The 20,423-nt window shown below is 43.9% G+C and overlaps 2 protein-coding genes across 3 annotated transcripts in view; both read left to right on the plus strand.

The window, feature by feature from the left end:
• The first annotated feature begins 10,459 nt into the window (after positions 1–10,459).
• Positions 10,460–20,423, plus strand: part of GNG7 (G protein subunit gamma 7) — a 356,098-nt gene continuing 346,134 nt past the window's right edge. For both annotated transcript variants that reach the window (XM_077475888.1, XM_077475884.1), the window contains exon 1: positions 10,460–10,600. The gene's annotated coding sequence lies outside the window, so the exon portion shown is untranslated. The remainder of the gene's footprint in view (positions 10,601–20,423) is intronic.
• DIRAS1 (DIRAS family GTPase 1) overlaps positions 10,467–20,423 on the plus strand; it is a 30,531-nt gene continuing 20,574 nt past the window's right edge. The window contains exon 1 of the mRNA XM_077475879.1: positions 10,467–10,600. The gene's annotated coding sequence lies outside the window, so the exon portion shown is untranslated. The remainder of the gene's footprint in view (positions 10,601–20,423) is intronic.

The raw sequence follows: 20,423 nt of genomic DNA on the forward strand, positions 1-20,423 counted from the left end.
GATGCCCAACACTTTAATTTCCTGCTGGGGCTCTGGGAAGGCATCCGGAAGTTCGAAGCTTTCACCTTCCTCACCCATCCAGAAAACTTCACTCTTTTCATGGTTGACTTTAGAACCAGAAGCCTCCGTGTACTGCTCTATCATAGAGACCACCTCCTGCGCCTCCTCCGTTCCAGAGACAATAACAGACACATCATCGGCATAGGCCACGACCTTCAAAGGTGGCACACCAGCAATGCCCAAAGGCACCCCGCACAAAGATCCACTCTCTAGCCTTCTTATGAAGGGGTCGATTGCGAATACATATAACAGGGGGCTCAGAGGACATCCCTGGCGCACACCAGAGCCAACCTCAAAAGGCCGTCCAACCCAACCATTAACCAGTGGGAAGCTCTCAGCCCCTTTATATAATGTCTTCAGCCAATCTATAAACCTCCCCTGCAGGCCGTATCTACCAAGTAGCAAATACAGGTACTCGTGATTGACTCTATCAAAAGCCTTCGCCTGATCCAATGCCAGCAAGTACTTTCTCCATCCAGCAGCCCTGCATCGTTCCAAAGCCTCCCGGACAGCTAAAACCGCTGAAAAGGTACTTCTACCTTGGACCGAGCAGTGCTGATGACTGGACAACAAATCGCCTGCCACTGACGACAAGCGCCAAAAAAGAATCTTCGCCAAGATCTTTCTATCAACATTGAGAAGACTGATGGGGCGCCAGTTCTCAATCATTGAGGGGTCTTTACCTTTTGACAGAAGAATCACAGCGGATTGCCTCATGGAGGGAGGGAGCGAACCCTCTTCTAGACAGCTGTTATAAACCTCCGCTAAAAAGGGAGCCAGAATGGACTTAAAACACTTGTAGAATTCAGCTGTCAACCCATCTGGCCCAGGCGATTTTTTGGTAGCCAGCTTCTCTATAGCATGGACTACCTCATCCACTGAAATTGGTTCTGTCAAATCCATCAAAGGCAATGTACCATTTCCCAATCCTGGAGTAGAATCCAGAAAGCTTTCCATCTTGTCCCGACAAAGGTCCTTTCTTCCCAGAAGGTCTGCATAATATGATCTGAAGATCTCCAGGATCCCTGATCTGGACTTCACCAGGGAACCCATACTATCCCTCAGGCCTATGACCGTCTTAACTGCTATGCCTTGCTTACAGTTCTGGTAAGGATCAGGCGAGTGATATTTTCCATAATCCCTCTCCAGAACCAAGGAGGCATGCCGGTCGTATTGACACTTTCTAAGAAGAAACTTGACCTCAGAGATCTCCCCTGGATCTCCTCTATACGAGACAAGACGATCAAGCTTCCTCCGCAAATGCTGGTAGGCAATGTACATACCAAGCTGCTTCTTCTTACTTATGGCCTTGAAAAGTCCAATCGCCCTTTGTTTCACAAGCTCCCACCACTCTGACTTAGTGCTGCAAAAGTCCAGAATAGAAACCTGTGCCTGAAAAAAATCCTCAAAGGATTGTCTTACCTCTACGTCTTCCAGGAGAGCCGAATTCAGTTTCCAGGTACCCCTTCCCCTGGGTGGAGTGTCCGAGGCATTCAGAGTCACAGACAGCATACAGTGGTCAGAGAACTCCACCGCCCTCAACTCAGGAGCCGAGAAAGCAGAGTTCTCCTTTAAAAAAAACCTATCTATCCTACTCTGACTATTCCCTCTCTGAAATGTGAATCCCGTGCTGCCAGGGCAGTGCTTAATATGCACATCTACCAGGCCTGCTTGTCTCACCATATCTCTAAGAAAAACGCTATCATACGCCAGCCTGTCTATGGAGCCTCTCCTGTCTTCAGGCCTAATTATGGTGTTAAAATCACCTCCAAAGACAACCTGCTGGGATGTAAAAAGGAAGGGCTTGATCTCTGTGAGGAGGCATTTCCTGCCCCATCTTGACTGCGGTCCATAGATATTAATCAGACGCAAGTCCTGCCCCCTAACAGAGACGTCCAAGACCATGCATCTCCCAATCTCTACCTCAATTACCCGCCGGCACGTTACCATATCGGTTTTAAAAAGGACCGCAACTCCGCTGCAGGGCTCAGCCGCAAGAGACCAAAAGGAGGGACCGCATCTCCACTCCCTTTTTGCTAGATGGACATCGGCCAAAGTATTGAGCCAGGTCTCTTGCAAAAATAAAATCTCGGCATCAAACTCGCTGAGCAAAAATAAGGCAATATCACGAGCTCTTGCAGATTTCATGCTGGCGACATTAATGGTCGCCACCTTTATCGGAGTGGGAACTGCCATCAGGATGATTGGGGTAGTCGTTTCTTAACCTTTACCACACTCTCATCACCAGAAACAGCTCTCTTCAAACTATGTGACTCCCCCTCATCCATGGATGATAAAGAAAAAGATATATCAGACATCCCATCACCTGACAAAACTGAAAAAGGGTTACCAGGAGGAACCCCTCCTGGGTCCGACTCTGAGGAAGAAATAACTACTTTATTTGTCTTCCTCTTCTTCTTTTTCTTCCTCCTAAACGTCTCCCACCCCTCATCATCTGAATCCCCCTCAACAGAGGGTGAGACATGGGATATGGACACCCTTCCATCCGCCCCACCCCCATCCAGCACCCCCACATTCCCCTGACCACGTTTGCGCTGCCGAGGGACAGGGACTGGAGGCTGAGAAGGAAGATCCGCTAAACCTGCCCCCCCAGCAGCCTCCGCTAGTCTGGAGGACCTACGTACAGCAGGAATAGGGACAACCACATGGGGGACAGACTTAGGGACCACATCACTAGAGGGAACAGAATCTGAAACAGAAGGAAGTGACACAGGAGGGACAGACTCAGGGACCACATTACCAGGGGAAACAGAACCTGAAACAGATGGAACAGACACAGGAGGGACAGACTCAGGGACAACATTACCAGGGGAAACAGAAGGAACTGACACAGGAGGGACAGACTCAGGGACAACATTACCAGGGGAAACAGAACCTGAAACAGATGGAACAGACACAGGAGGGACAGACTCAGGGACAACATTACCAGGGGAAACAGATGGAACTGACACAGGAGGGACAACAACAGTTACAGCGGCCTGATCCTCCTTATCCAGCCTCTGCAGCTCAGCCTCCAATCCTTGCAGGTTATGTAAAGCCTCTGGACACTTACTGTAAGGATGGCCAAGCTGTTGGCACAGATTGCACCGAATTTGGGTACAATCTTTCGCCAAGTGGTCCAGACCCTGGCATAGCGAACACTTTTTACGGGTGCAGGTAGAGGCAAAATGGCCCTTTTCACCACATTTATTGCAGACTTTGGGCTGTCCCTGGTAGAAAATAGTCAGCCGATCTCTTCCCAGAAAAGCTGAGCAGGGCAGATGTTGGACTACATTGCCCAGCACCCCCAGTTTTAGTGACACCGTCCAGGCCCCTGTCCATATCCCATGCTCATCCAGGACCTTCCGCAGTGGAGTGAGGACCTCACCATATCGGCGTAGCCATACTATCAAATCAGCCTCTGGTATGGATTCGTTACGCACCAGGATGGTCACCGATTTTATCAGAGGCTGCCTGGAAATCACCTTTGGCACCAAACCACTCCACTGCGAAAGGCCCTGACACCTCCTATGTCGCTCCCAAAATAAATCCAACCCCTCAGGTTTTACAAAAGACAAATCAAATTCATAACTCCCCACTGGGCAAATCAAAGCAAAAATATCCACAGCTTTAAACCCCATTTCCAAAATCAACTCTGCCACCCTCCCCCTCACTGGTGGGGTCCCCTCCCCCTCCCACTTGAACTGAACCACATTCCTCCTCCTATACCCACCACCAAAACCCCCTATATTGTGACCACCAATATTTACAGTATTCCCCCCACCCTCCTTGGTGCGACTCCCCACAACAGATGCATAACTCCCCATATTCCTCCCAGCAGAAGAGATATTTGTGTGTTTTGAACTGTCTGAGACATCTTTAGCAGATATCGATTGTACAGATTTGGTCTGCACAATCGATGAGTCTTTCCTCTGAGCAGAGAGAGAAATGTCATCTTTGTTTTTCCCAGCAGTATTAACCCCTTCACCATCACCACCACCACCCACCACATTCATTGTTTTATCATGACTGCCATTGTTAATACTTGCTGGTATATTCACATGTCCTGCAGTCTTCCCAGCAGTGTCAGTTCCCACTGCTGTGCTGGTGGAATCTTCATCTGGCCTGTTCTCTTCCATCAGGACAGGACTTTCTGCAGAGGACAGTGCAGGCTGGACTGACACATCCATGGCTTCCACTGCACATGGTGCAGTATTCTGACCCCCTCCCCCATCAGCATCAATCAGCTCTGCTGGAACACAGAGAGGCTCAGGTGAAGCAATCACATTGCAGGTGTCAGCCACAGTGTGTGAAACACATGCAGCAAATGTGGTAGTGGAACTACAGGTCTCAGCACATGCGGGTGCAGCAACATCCATGTTCAGGGGATTTGGTGCAGGTTCATCCTCATTCCCTGGCTGATTCTTCTGAACATCCTCCGGGACCTCTGATGGATTATCAGACATTACAAGCTTGTCTCCTCTCAGGGGGGATTCCATCCTCTGGATGAAGGTCAGGGTGCCATTCTCACTCTCAACCCCCTGGCTGGTTGCCGCCGGCGACTCCAAGGCCTTACATGGGGGGAGAGGAGCAGAGGCAGATGGACCCGGGTCATCCATATGCTGAGGCTGATCCACTGAACACGCTGAGGACTGGCTGACAAACCTTCTCTCATTTTCAAACTTTTCTTTAAATGCTCCACTTTTTTCTTTTAGTTTTCCCAACAATAAAGTTTGCTGCTTTACTTTTTCCTCTAATTCCTGTAGCTCAGGCTTCATGGCGGTGCGATTCTTACTCCAGGCCTGGAAGTATTTGGCTTTGAAGTTTTTAAGCTCCACTCTCAAAACTTTAAGTTTCTCCTCCGCTCTCCCAATCGCCCTAAAGCGATTAACAACCTTAAGGCTGAAAACGCTGGCATCCATACCAGGGCCCGGACCCACAGACAGATCCTCCACCTCCTCCTCACTGGGCCCCGTGTCATCAGGGGGATCCATCTCAGGGCCTCCCCCAGGATCAGGCATTATTCCTGGGCCGAGCTAGCAGGCAAGGCCCAGGCTTGAAAAATGGGTGGTTCTCACAGAGAGCTCTTTGGGTGTGTCCTCCTCCTCCTTTCCACTGACCCCCAATGTAAGGAACATTCTTCCTACTGACCCCCAATGTAAGGAACATTCTTCCTACTGTTCACCAATGCAAGGAACATTCTTCCTACTGTCCACCAATGTAATGAGCATTCTTTCCACTGAACCCCAATGTAACAAACATTCTTCCTACTGACCCCCAATGTAAGGAACATTCTTCCTACTGACCCCCAATGTAAGGAACATTCTTCCTACTGTTCACCAATGTAATGAGCATTCTTTCCACTGACCCCCAGTGTAAGGAACATTCTTCTTCCTGACCACCAATGTAAGGAACATTCTTCCTACTGACCACCAATGTAAGGAACATTCTTCCTACTGACCACCAATGTAAGGAACATTCTTCCTACTGACCCCCAATGTAAGGAACATTCTTCCTACTGACCCCCAGTGTAAGGAACATTCTTCCTACTGTCCACCAATGCAAGGAACATTCTTCCTACTGTCCACCAATGTAATGATCATTCTTTCCACTGAACCCCAATGTAAGGAACATTCTTCCTACTGACCCCCAATGTAAGGAACATTCTTCCTACTGACCCCCAATGTAAGGAACATTCTTCCTACTGACCCCCAATGTAAGGAACATTCTTCCTACTGTTCACCAATGCAAGGAACATTCTTCCTACTGTCCACTAATGTAATGAGCATTCTTTCCACTGACCCCCAGTGTAAGGAACATTCTTCTTCCTGACCACCAATGTAAGGAACATTCTTCCTATTGTCCACCAATGTAAGGAACATTCCTCCTACTGACCCCCAATGTAAGGAACATTCTTCCTACTGTCCACTAATGTAATGAGCATTCTTTCCACTGACCCCCAGTGTAGGGAACATTCTTCTTCCTGTCCACCAATGTAAGAAACATTCTTCCTACTGACCACCAATGTAAGGAACATTCTTCCTACTGACCACCAATGTAAGGAACATTCTTCCTACTGACCACCAATGTAAGGAACATTTTTCCTACTGTCCATCAAGGCAAGGAACATTCTTCCTACTGTCCACCAATGTAATGAGCATTCTTTCCACTGACCCCCAATTTAAGAAACGTTCTTCCTACTGACCCCCAATGTAAGAAACATTCTTCCTACTGACCACCATTGTAAGGAACATTCTTCCTACTGACCCCCAATGTAAGGAACATTCTTCCTACTGTTCACCAATGCAAGGAACATTCTTCCTACTGACCCCCAATGTAGGGAACATTTTTCCTACTGACCCCCAACGTAAGGACCATACTTCCTAATGTCCAATGCAAGGAACATTCTTCCTACTGTCCACCAATGTAATGATAATTCTTTCCACTGACCCCCAATGTAGGGAACATTCTTCCTACTGACCCCCAATGTAGGGAACATTCTTTCTACTGTCCCCCAATGTAATGAGCATTCTTTCCACTGACCCCCAATGTAAGGAACATTCTTCCTACTGTCCACCAATGTAATGAGCCGCAATGTAGGAACATCCCAATGTTATTTACACTGACCCCCAATGTAAGGAACATTCTTCCTACTGACCCCCAATGTAAGGAACATTCTTCCTACTGACCCCCCAATGTAAGGAACATTCTTCCTACTGACCCCCAATGTAAGGAACATTCTTCCTACTGTCCAATGCAAGGAACATTCTTCCTACTGTCCACCAATGTAATGATAATTCTTTCCACTGACCCCCAATGTAAGGAACATTCTTCCTACTGACCCCCAATGTAAGAAACATTCTTCCTACTGTCCACCATTGCAAGGAACATTCTTCCTCCTGTCCACCATTGCAAGGAACATTCTTCCTACTGTCCACCATTGCAAGGAACATTCTTCCTACTGTCCAGCATTGCAAGGAACATTCTTCCTACTGTCCACCGATGTAATGAGCATTCTTTCCACTGACCCCCCAATGTAAGGAACATTCTTCCTACTGACCCCCAATGTAAGGAACATTCTTCCTATTGTCCACCAATGTAAGGAACATTCCTCCTACTGACCCCCAATGTAAGGAACATTCTTCCTACTGACCCCCAATGTAAGGAACATTCTTCCTACTGACCCCCAGTGTAAAGAACATTCTTCCTACTGTCCACCAATGCAAGGAACATTCTTCCTACTGTCCACCAATGTAATGAGCATTCTTTCCACTGACCCCCAATGTAAGGAACATTCTTCCTACTGACCCCCAATGTAAGGAACATTCTTCCTACTGACCCCCAATGTAAGGAACATTCTTCCTACTGACCCCCAATGTAAGGAACATTCTTCCTACTGTTCACCAATGCAAGGAACATTCTTCCTACTGTCCTCTAATGTAATGAGCATTCTTTCCACTGACCCCCAGTGTAAGGAACATTCTTCTTCCTGACCACCAATGTAAGGAACATTCTTCCTACTGTCCACCATTGCAAGGAACATTCTTCCTACTGTCCACCATTGCAAGGAACATTCTTCCTACTGACCACCAATGTAAGGAACATTCTTCCTACTGTCCACCAATGCAGGGGACATTCTTCCTACTGTCCATCAATGTAATGAGTATTCTTTCCACTGACCCCCAATGTAAGGAACATTCTTCCTACTGACCCCCAATGTAAGGAACATTTTTCCTACTGACCCCCAATGTAAGGAACATTTTTCCTACTGACCCCCAATGTAAGGAACATTCTTCCTACTGTCCACCAATGTAATGATAATTCTTTCCACTGACCCCCAATGTAAGGAACATTCTTCCTACTGACCCCCAATGTAAGGAACATTATTCCTACTGACCCCCAATTGTAAGGAACATTCTTCCTACTGACCCCCAATGTAAGGAACATTCTTCCTACTGTCCACCATTGCAAGGAACATTCTTCCTACTGTCCACCATTGCAAGGAACATTCTTCCTACTGTCCACCATTGCAAGGAACATTCTTCCTACTGTCCACCGATGTAATGAGCATTCTTTCCACTGACCCCCAATGTAAGGAAAATTCTTCCTATTGTCCACCAATGTAAGGAACATTCCTCCTACTGACCCCCAATGTAAGGAACATTCTTCCTACTGACCCCCAGTGTAAGGAACATTCTTCCTACTGTCCACCAATGCAAGGAACATTCTTCCTACTGTCCACCAATGTAATGAGCATTCTTTCCACTGACCCCCAATGTAAGGAACATTCTTCCTACTGACCCCCAATGTAAGGAACATTCTTCCTACTGACCCCCAATGTAAGGAACATTCTTCCTACTGACCCACAATGTAAGGAACATTCTTCCTACTGTTCACCAATGCAAGGAACATTCTTCCTACTGTCAACTAATGTAATGAGCATTCTTTCCACTGACCCCCAGTGTCAGGAACATTCTTCTTCCTGACCACCAATGTAAGGAACATTCTTCCTACTGACCACCAATGTAAGGAACATTCTTCCTACTGACCACCAATGTAAGGAACATTCTTCCTACTGACCACCAATGTAAGGAACATTTTTCCTACTGTCCATCAAGGCAAGGAACATTCTTCCTACTGTCCACCAATGTAATGAGCATTCTTTCCACTGACCCCCAATTTATAAAACGTTCTTCCTACTTACCCCCATTGTAAGAAACCTTCTTCCTACTGACCACCATTGTAAGGAACATTCTTCCTACTGACCACCAATGTAAGGGACATTCTTCCTACTGTCCATCAATGTAATGAGCATTCTTTCCACTGACCCCCAATGTAAGGAACATTCTTCCTATTGTCCACCAATGTAAGGAACATTCCTCCTACTGACCCCCAATGTAAGGAACATTCTTCCTACTGACCCCCAGTGTAAGGAACATTCTTCCTACTGTCCACCAATGCAAGGAACATTCTTCCTACTGTCCACCAATGTAATGAGCATTCTTTCCACTGGCCCCCAATGTAAGGAACATTCTTCCTACTGACCCCCAATGTAAGGAACATTCTTCCTACTGACCCACAATGTAAGGAACATTCTTCCTACTGTTCACCAATGCAAGGAACATTCTTCCTACTGTCTACTAATGTAATGAGCATTCTTTCCACTGACCCCCAGTGTAAGGAACATTCTTCTTCCTGACCACCAATGTAAGGAACATTCTTCCTACTGACCACCAATGTAAGAAACATTCTTCCTACTGACCACCAATGTAAGGAACATTTTTCCTACTGTCCATCAAGGCAAGGAACATTCTTCCTACTGTCCACCAATGTAATGAGCATTCTTTCCACTGACCCCAAATTTAAGAAACGTTCTTCCTACTGACCCCCATTGTAAGAAACCTTCTTCCTACTGACCACCATTGTAAGGAACATTCTTCCTACTGACCACCAATGTAAGGAACATTCTTCCTACTGTCCACCAATGCAAGGGACATTCTTCCTACTGTCCATCAATGTAATGAGCATTCTTTCCACTGACCCCCCAATGTAAGGAACATTTTTCCTACTGACCCCCAATGTAAGGAACATTTTTCCTACTGACCCCCAACGCAAGGACCATACTTCCCAGTGACCACCAATATCAGTTTTTCTTCCTTTCAACCCTGATGAATTGGTTTATTCATGGGGTCTTTGAGACCTGGACATTATATTAGTGGTCTCACTGTTGCAAAAAAGGTTGGTAAATATATATATATCTCAATTCTGCTAAATCCCATTAATACCAAATACCCCAGTAAATGTTCAGAAGTCAGGCATTTTGACTAACCCTGCCATCATCACCTCTTTTCCTCCCATCCAGAGGCTGTGCTACCCATGGGACTCTGAGGAACCCATCCGCTATTGTGGTTTAGCTCACACATGAAACCACAAATGTCCAATCACACCATTACTACTGTATATCCATTGTATCCTCTTCTCCTCCATGAATCCCCCATTGCTCTCCTTTTATTTCCTTTTTTTTAATATCTATTTAGGAAAACAACAAAAATAAACCCTTTTATAGGTCTAAAAATGTAAGCTAATTCAGGAGGTTCCCCCTCGCCATGCCCTCACACACACACACACATACACACATACAGACACAGCATCAGCATCATCAGCATCTCCAGCATCATCAGCATCTCCAGCATCTCCACACACGCTCCTCCATCCTCCCTCCCTCTGCTACCTCTCTATGCAGCCCACGGGTTCCTGCAGAATGCTGAGGAGTCACCCGGAGAGCTGATCGCCAACAAATGACATGTCCCTTGAATGATTAATCACTGAGTGCGAGGAATGGGGGAGAAGACAAAAACTGCTGCGTGTGGAAGTTTCCAGGGAAGGCAGAGCTGAACGTGTGTGGAAGGAGCTGCTGGGCTCATCCATCCTGGGCTTTGACTGAGACAAGAAGGAAGCTGCTGCTGCTGCTGCTGAGGAGCATCATTGCAAACAATGCTGTAATAAGAAAAAAAAAGCCACCACAGAGGAGACAGAGAAGGTGAGCCTCTTCTAAACATGTCTTTCTTTGGAGGGAACAAGAAGATTTTTTATTTTACTGATGGCATGCCATTTGCTGCATTTTAATGAGGGAGGGTGTCCTATTCCAGCAGCTAGGTGCATGAGGGGGGAAATCATGACATTGGAATGATCCAGAAAGCACGCATGAAATTGGCGCCGGCTCTGTTTTCCGAGAAGCTAATTAGGAATTTGTGACAGGAACCGCGCTGCGGTTACCTGCAAATCGTCTCCTGACCTATGCTTAATAGCCGGTGGGGACTGATGTGAACATATGCTATGTGAAGCTCTGCGTAAATTGTCGGCGCTATATAAATACCCGTAATAAATAACAAAGCAGCGCTCTGTGCTACGAATGACGGTGGGAGCAGAGCCGCACTAACCTTGAGCTGCTAGAAGTTCAGAGCCCAGTCCTTGCTGTTGTGTGTTAAATAGTCCTGTAAAGAAGGACACTGGACATCCACTGTGGTAGGATGACATTGTTGCCAAGTACTTGGTTCATCCTCAACGCCGCGTGCCTGCAGTGCAACGTCAAGCCGTGAGCAAATCAACTCAACCACATTTGAAGCGCGCACGGCAGAATTTTTCAGCAGAAACGTTGCAGCTCCATCAGAGCTTTTATATGCAGATGACCGCACAGCGTCATCCTATTTATGCCTGATTCTGTGGGATATGTTACACAAAAAAAAAAACATGGGTCCATCTAGTTCAACCTTTGTGTGTGTGAATTTATGTCTTACTCTAATATTCTAGATTTAATTTTTTTTATTGGTTAGTGTAATAGATAGTCATGGGGGTTGGTTTACTAAAACTGGAGAGTGCAAAATCTGCTGCATCTCTTCCATAGGTTGGACTTGATGGACTTGTGTCTTTTTTCAACCTCACCTACTATGTAACTATAAAAAGGGGCAAATGTAACTATGTGACATAGAAACCAATGAGCTTCCAGGTTTTATTGTCAAAGCTTAATTGAACAAGCTGAAGTTAGAAGGTGATTGGTTACTATACACAGCTGCACCAGATTTTGCACTCTCCAGTTTTAGTAAATCAACCCCTGTGGTTATTTAGCTGTAAATGGCTAGTTTGGTCATGTCTTGGCAGAAGGATGCGGCTGGCGCTGCAGTGCACGTTCATTTACTGAGGTATCTCCTACACACTAGAAGAGCAGAGCACAGGAAGACTGGAATGACTCACATGACATAACATTAGCACAACATGCATCGTTTTAGGCTTTATTAGATTTCCTCTCGTGTACCAAGTCCAGAAGGATTTTGGTTGCCTCTGCGGGAACAGGTTTACATGGAATGGGAATACCACTGCCACTGCAATTAAATGCTTCATATAGGAAGTGACTCATTTGGGCACATATTGGTGGAGATATCAGTCTGACCATGTTGAGACATTGCTCATCCTGTTTATAAAGGTGGCAAATAGAAAAGTTATTCTATTTGTTTTATTTGATTTCTTTATTTTCCAAGCATTTATGTGCTTTCTGTCATGTTTTTTTTTCCATAGCAAATTCTATTTTGTGCTGCATATTGACCAGTTTATATGTGGATGTATGAAATTAACATTTCAGCTCTAAAATTTCTAATTTGTTTCTGCTTTACTTGTAAACTGGGCATATTGCTTTATTTTCAAATGTAATATGCTAGGTCAGCATTTCCCAACCTTTTTCATTCACAGAACCCTTTAAAAGTAAGTAAAATCTTAAGTTTAAAAAGGAAAAAATGGTAAATGTAGAATTCAATGGGTAACGTGATCCTGGATGATGATGCACACAACCATCCCGTCACATCAGAGCCCCCGCCACCCCTTCATGTCAGAGCGAGAGAATGTCACCAGAACACCGCAGATCTCCAGAACGGGACCAAAGCTTTATTCAGCAATCACATCTTTGTAACACAAGCAACATTTCAGAGCATCACAGGATCCCTTCATCAAGTATATGGCCTCCGAGGCTCCAAAACGTTGCTTCTGTTACAATGATGTGATCGCTGAATAAAGCTTTTGACCTGTTCAGAAGATTTGTGGTGTGCTGGTGACATTCCCTCGTTCTGATTACCTTTGGTTCTAGCCGGTGGTCGCTGCAACACCCATGTACACTTATGCCCTGTACACACGGTCGGACTTTCCGACGGAAAATGTCCGATCAGATCTTGTTGGAAAATCAGATCGTGTGTGGGCTCCATCTGACTTTTTCCAGTGGAATTTCCAACACAAAGTTTGAGAGCAGGATCTAAAATTTTCCGACAACAGAATCCAATCGTTTCAATTCCGATCGTGTGTAGACAGTCCCGACAGACAAAGTGCCGCGCATGCTCAGAATAAATTACGAAACGAAAGCTATTGGCTACTGCACTGTTTATAGTCCTGTCGTACGTGTTCTAAGTCACCGCGTTCTGAACGATCAGATTTTCCGACAACTTTGTTGCGACTGTGTATATGCAAGACAAGTTTGGGCCAAAATCCGTCTGAAAAAATCTGACGGATTTTGTCGTCGGAATGTCCGACCATGTGTAAAGGGCATTACAGCCACTTTGTAGGAACATGTGGGTTGGGAAAAGTATTTTGGAATCCCACCATCACATAAACGGTCCTCCATCATTTCAGTGAACCCCCTTCATATTAGAGTACCACCATCACATTAGAATCACATTCCTCTCATTAAATCAGAAGCCCACTCTTCCCATCAAAGTCACCCCTATTCATGTTAGCCCCCCACAAGCATGAGAGCCCCCATCACATCAGAGTTACCTTTTCACAGAGTCCCCCATCAAAGCATCCCATCATGCAGTCCCCTTTGCCAGAGCTCTACTTTACTTTAGTTGCATGACAGAGGACAGAACACAGAGCAGGTCTGGGCGGGGGTGCACTTCTATCTTTTTCTGAATGCTGGAGGTAGCCCACCATGCTGACTGCTCTGAAACAGTGTCATGAATAGTAATGGTGCAGGCAGGGTGCTGTGCAGTGGCCCTAGAGCCTTATTGATTCTTATGGTTCTGGTGGCCAGCCTACCTGCACCATGACACTGATCCAGGGCAAATTTTGTCCTGTGTTCTTGGCACCCCATTTAAGAAATGCTATACTGGGTCAATTATTATTTTGCTCCTCAAGAGTAGTATGACATACTTATTTTTATTATTTTTGTATCTATTTTTTATTCCAATAAACTTCTCGCTTACAGGGAGACCCATGGCTGTATATCTATGGTGATGAACTGTTTCACTTGTTAAGGCATTTGTATGTTTTGTACACTGCTACAATTGTGCATATATTTAAGGCGGCATTCACATCTGGGTGTTTTGGGAATGCGACAGAGTCACTGTGACTCTACCCACGATCTTAAAATGCACTACAATTGCAAAATGCTGGTTCAAGTGCCATTATTTTCAATGGCACCTAAAACGCAGTGTGGTTTTGCTTCAATTGTTTTGCGATTTATTGCACTGCAATAGCGGCAAAACGCATTGCATGAAGCTTGTTGCTCAAAAAGGAGCAGGAGCTTCTTTTGGGAGACAAGCTTCTCATGATGCAATTTGCTGCATGTTAGGTGCCATTGAAAATAATGGCACCTGAACCTGCATTTTGCGATTGTAGTGCATTTTGAGATCCTAAAATGCCCAGATGTTAATGGAGTCTTAAATGTATGTAAAATTGTAGCAGTGTAAAAAACCTACAAATGCCTTAACAAGTGCATCACCAAAGACATACAGCCATGAGACTCCCTGTAAGCTTTACAACTCAGAGGTGAAAATGTTACAGAGACAGGAATATGTAACTAAACACAATTCCTGCTGAGCCTGGAGAGCAAAGGCCCTCTTTAATATTTAGAGCCAACCTTCACTTAAAAGTGAAAGCACAGCTAATCTGCCCCCCCCCCCCCCCCCCCAACATATTTAGTTCTTAGGGAACTGGGGAACCGGCTGAGAGACAGCAGGAAGGCGTAGCCAAGATAGTGGCGCCGAAGATCCAAAGGCTGGCAAAGAACCAGCCCCCATAAAGCAAAGCTTGACTCTTGGGTTGGTGAGTGTCTGTCTCTTAAAAGTCAGCAGCTACAGTATTTGTAGCTGCTGACTGTTAATTTCTTTTTAAAAATGACTGGAGTTCCCCTTTACAGAATAAAACCAGTGTGGGGAATTGGTTATGTGACCACAGCAAGATTATATCTAGCTTTTCAAATAGCCTTGTCAAGTGGTTGGTGATAATGACCACATATGTCGAGAGCTGAAAGGAGGAAGATTACAGGTAACGATAAAACAGGACTAACAATTTGAGAAGATAGTCAAGAAAAAGAGAGAGAAGAGGGGGTAGGAAAAGGAATAAAATAGTTTATGATAGGATATTAAAGATATGGATCAGGGGGTGGACCTGGGGATTAGGCTCCATTCACACCTACAGTTGTGCTCATCATTTTACATACCCTGTCAGAATTTATGATTTCTTGGCCATTTTTCAGAGAATATGAATTATAACACAAAAAAATGTCTTTCCCTCGTGGTTAGTGTTTGACTGAAGCCATTTATTATCAATCAAGTGTGTTTACTCTTTTTTTAAATCATAATGACAACAGAAACTACGCAAATGACCCTGATCAAAAGTTTACATACCCCAGTTCTTAATACCGTTTATTGCCCCCTTTAACATCAATGACAGCTTGAAGTCTTTTGTGGTATTTGTGGATAAGGCTCTCTATCTTCTCAGATGATAAATTTGCCCATTCATTTTGTCAAAAAGTCTCCAGTTCCTGTAACTTCTTGGGCTGTCTTGCATGAACTGCATGTTTGAGATCTCCCCAGAGTGGCTCAATGATATTGAGGTCAGGAGACTGAGATGGCCACTCCAGAACCTTCAATTTATTCTTCTGTAGCCAATGACAGGTCAACTTGGCCTTGTGTTTTGGATCATCGTCATCTTGGAATGTCTAAGTACGTCCCATGTGCAGCTTCCTGGCTGATGAATGCAAAGTTTCCTCCAGTGTTTTTGATAACATACTGCATTCATCTTGCCATCAATTCTGAGCAAATTTCATGTGCCTTTTGTAGTTTACACATCCCCAGAACATCAGCGATCCACCAACGTTTTTCACAGTAGGAATGGTGTACCTTTCATCATAGGCCTTCTTGACTCCTCTCCAAGTGTAGCGTTTATGGTTGTGGCCAAAAAGATCAATTTTGGTCTCATTACTCTAAATGACTTTGAGCCAGAAGGTTTGAGGCTTGTCTCTGTGCTGTTTGACGTATTGTTGGCAGGATACTTTGTGGCATTTGCGTAGTAATGGTTTTCTTCTGGCGACTCGACCATGCAGGCCATCTTTCTTCAAGTGCCTCCTTATTGTGCATCTTGAAACAGCCACACCACATGTTTTTAGAGAGTCCTGTATTTCATCTGAAGTTATTTGTGGGGTTTTCTTTGCATTCCGGACAATTTTCCTGGCAGCTGAGGCTGAAACTTTATGTTGGTCTACCTGATCGTGGTTTGGTTTCAACAGGACCCCTCATTTTCCACTTCTTGATTAGAGTTTGAACACTGCTGATTGGCATTCTCAATTCAAACTTTAGTGAAGCACTGGATGAAAGACGCAAGGGTCTGTCAGGAGTCCAGAAACTCATTGACCTTTTATACACACACACTAATTACAAGCAAGCAGATCACAGGTGAGGATGGTTACCTTTAATAGCCATTCAAACCCCCTTTGTGTCAACTTGGGAGCATGTTATCAGGCCAAAATCCCCAGGGTATGTAAACTTTTGATCAGGGTCATTTGGGTAGTTTCTGTTGTCATTATGATCTAAAAAGTGTAATCACAGTCGATTGATAATAAATGGCTTCAGCCAAACACTAACCATGAGTGAAAGAAATATTTTTGTGTTATTCATATTCTCTGAAAAATGGACAAGAAATCATAAATTCTGCCAGGGTATGTAAACTTATGAGTACAACTGTATATGCATGTTTCTTTTGAGAATTTCTGCTGTGCTTTTTGCATATTTTGCCAAGATTTCGGCGCAATTTGTGTTTTTTTTCATGCTTTTCTTTTTTTTTAGGCAAATTTGTTGTTGGGCAGATTTAAAAATGCAAAACGCACATCACCGCAAAATCGCAGTAAAGGCACACAACATGCTTTTCTGCAGCTTCCTCACTGAAGTCTATTGATTAAAAAAAGCAGTGTTTAAAAAAAAAAAGTCCCTGATCCTTTCCAAAAACGCAGACGCACAAAAATGCATTGATGTGAATGTATCTGCATGCGTTTCTGCAAAAAGCACGAAAAATGCATTGGTGTGAACGTATCTGCATGCGTTTCTGCAAAAAGCATGAAAAAATGCATTGGTGTGAATGGAGCCTAAAACCTTGTCAGCGTCCAGCACAATACAGGCCAGCTATGAGAGTGACTTCTATGCTTCAGCTAATGGTTCTGTACAGAACCCATCAAAGGCCTCAGATGGAATTGTTTCCCCAATTTAGTACTTGATGTGCATTGTGTCCCAAGCTGAACAGGCTGGAGTACAGACACACTGTGTGTCTGCACAGTGTCTTGTAACCCCACTCCCCACAATCAGTAAGAAGAGATTCATGGTACGGCAGAAGAATGGTGTAGTGGTTAGCACTCTCACCTAGCAGTAAAAAGGGTCGCTGGTTTGAATACCAACCATGGCACCACAATCCAAAGACATGCAGGTAGGTTAATTGGCTTCTGTCCAAAATTGACCCTAGTATATGAAGGGGGACCTTGGATTGTGGGCTCCTTGAGGGTAGGGACCAATGTGAGTGTGCAATGTACAGGGATAGGGACAATTGAAGACACTCACTCAGGTTGAACTGGATGGACTGGTGTCTTTATTCAAACTTATTAACTATGTAACTATGGTCACATGACAGTACATTTTAAACTTGTAAAAAAAGGTAGGAAAGATCATTTCTGAAACTCAACAAAATCAGTTATGGTGCCTGCATAGTTAGTACTGTATTAAAAAGTATCTATAACATTTTATGTTCACAACTACTTTAAGTGGATGATTGAGGGCCTTCTTATGTGAGGACCTCCAGCCTTACAAATGTACATTCGTGACATGAATGGCTAACAATGAAAATTGTGGTTTTGTCAGATCTTAATAAACACCCTAGGAAAGTACCATATTTTGGATTATTATTGAAGTTTTTACTTAAAAGTGTACCTGTGCTCAGACTATAAATATTAAACTATTTTCATATTCTTAACAAGCAGTAAATAGCTTACTTTCGATGGGAAGGTGTGTTTTTTTTAACTCCCCAAACATGTTCCAAAATTGCAGCAAGCAGGATTTTTTTCACCGCAACGGAAGCACACCGCCCCAATGTGAACACATTTATTTTAAAGGGAAGCATTTTTTTTTAGCTTTTTAGGCTCTTTTTTTAACGCAAAAGCACTTGCAGGCATTTGATCTTTTTTTATTTTTGTTTATCTTTAGCTCCTGGAAATTTTACAATTATTTCTAAGACACTGCTGTTGAAGTCTGCTAAAGCCAAAATACATGACTCTGCCCACCCACTGCCCGTATTGTGATCTTTGAAAATTAATTTCTTCACAATGCTTATAGATACCGAGATAAATGAGGGTTGGTTTTAGTTTTTGTTTGACCTAAAAATGCACAATTCAAATTTAACCATCATTATGCTTAAAAGTACATATTAAATAGATAATGTCACCTTGCCCGTGCAAGGGGACGAAACCCCCTTTGCAACATATTGCACACACAGGTTCACCCTGTGCAGAGATTTTTCAGCTTGTGGGACAACAATATAAGCACCAGCAGACTAGGAGTAGGTGCCACTGGGACAGGTTACTTCATTAGTTAAGCCTTTAAAATTTGGTAGCCCTCACAGAGACAAGGATTCTTTCATTTGGTTTAGAGAAGACAGATATTCAGCTTAGTTTTCTAAAATAGCATTTTCATGAATAGAAAAGAAAAATGCTTACAGAAAAAGCAATACATAACAGACAATTAGCAACTGTAAAATAAATGGGCTTAAAAGTGAAAAGTACTTAACATAGTTTACCTGGTCTTTGGTTTCATGTAGAGTCTAAAAAGACATTTGCCGTAATAACACAACCAATTAGGGAGGGATGTGCTGAAGGGGCTGGAGCATATTGTGTGATGAATTGGCAGACATTTTCATAATAACAACTTTTTTTAACCATATCTATATTTCCAGATGACAAGGTTTCACATTTCAACAACATATTATTGAACAGAATGAAATTATGATTTGTTAGACACCAAATACAATATAAACTGGATGCATATATCACTTAGGAAATGAATGTGTTCCATTCGCCTAGAAGATGTTGTAGCATGGGCATGCTTTGTGTCTAACTGATTGCCATCTTCTCATACATCAGTGTAATCAATTTTTATAAATGTAACTGTATGACAGTAAAAATTATGGAATATTTGAAAGTGCCGTTTTAGGTCAAATAAAATCAGTCTTACAAATGTGTATTCCATCTAGATGTTTTTTTTTGGCAGGTTAATAACAGGGCTGCTTAAGAGTCTCTGGCTTATTAGAGGTTTGAATAAGCTCACTTTAAAAAAAAATGTATTTATTATTTCTATTTTCAGGGATTTGCAGAGCATTGCACCAATGGTCAGCAATTTGCAAGTGCAATGTCAGGCTTCTGCTGACTTTCAATACAGCTGTCTGCTCATACCTCCCATATGGGCAGACAGTTACTAAAGAGCAGAAAGAATCAATGAACTACGAGAGAACTTGCTGGTGGCTGACAGTACTTGTAGTTCATTCATTTGCAGAACTCTATGAATCAATAACGTGGTTGTATGGGCAAAAAGTGACAGTGGGTGCGGGAAGAAGATCCCCCACCCACCACATAGGCAGGGAATCAGGGAGTGCAAGCAGGTGCTTCTTAGTAACATGTTACATGTTACACCCTAAACACTGGTGTAACATGTAACCTGTTATTAAAGGTGAACTTATTCTGTAAAGCCCCATACACATGATCGGACTTTGTACAAACTTTCCCATGGACTTTTGTACAAAGGGCGTTGGCCGTAAGTTTGTATTGCATACACACGATCAGACTTTTTAGGCAACAAACACGAACGTAGTGACGTTTCAACGTACTGGCGACACTTCAAAAGAGGACGTTCAATTACTCCAGCGACACCTTTGGTCAACTTCTGTATTGTTGTCTGATCTTTTGCATTGGTTCTGAGCATGAGTGTTTGTACTTTGTACAAAAGACCGATTGGTTTTGTGTACACACGATCGGAATTTGGGCGGCACAGTGGTGTAGTGGTTAGCACTCTCATCTAGCAGTAAGAAGGGTTTCTGGTTCAAATCCCAACCACAACACTACCTGCCTGGAGTTTGCATGTTCTCCCTGTGCCTGTGTGGGTTTCCTCCGGGTACTCCGGTTTCCTCCCACAATCCAAAGACATGCAGGTAGGTTAATTGGCTTCTGTCCAAAATTGGCCCTAGTATATGAATGGGGACCTTGGATTGTGAGGGTAGGGACTGATGTGAATGTGCAGTGTACAGGGATAGGGACAATTGTAGACACTCACACAGGTTGAACTGGATGGACTGGTGTCTTTATTCAACCTCACTAACTATGAAACTTCACTTTGCTCCATCGGACTTATGTTGTCACAAAGTTTGTCCATTTGCACAGCCAACAAAAGTCAGATGAAAACCAAAAAAGTTTGTCCGATGGAGCATACACACGGTCAGATGTTGCTCCAAAACAGTTAATTTTGCGTGTTTGTTGTCAAAAAGTCAGATCGTGTGTACGGGCCTTAAGACTTCCA

This window comes from Lithobates pipiens, unplaced genomic scaffold (assembly GCF_037356315.1).
Source record: "Lithobates pipiens isolate NorthernLeopardFrog02 unplaced genomic scaffold, aLitPip1_a1.2 Scaffold_13, whole genome shotgun sequence".
Classification (NCBI taxonomy): Eukaryota; Metazoa; Chordata; class Amphibia; order Anura; family Ranidae; genus Lithobates; species Lithobates pipiens.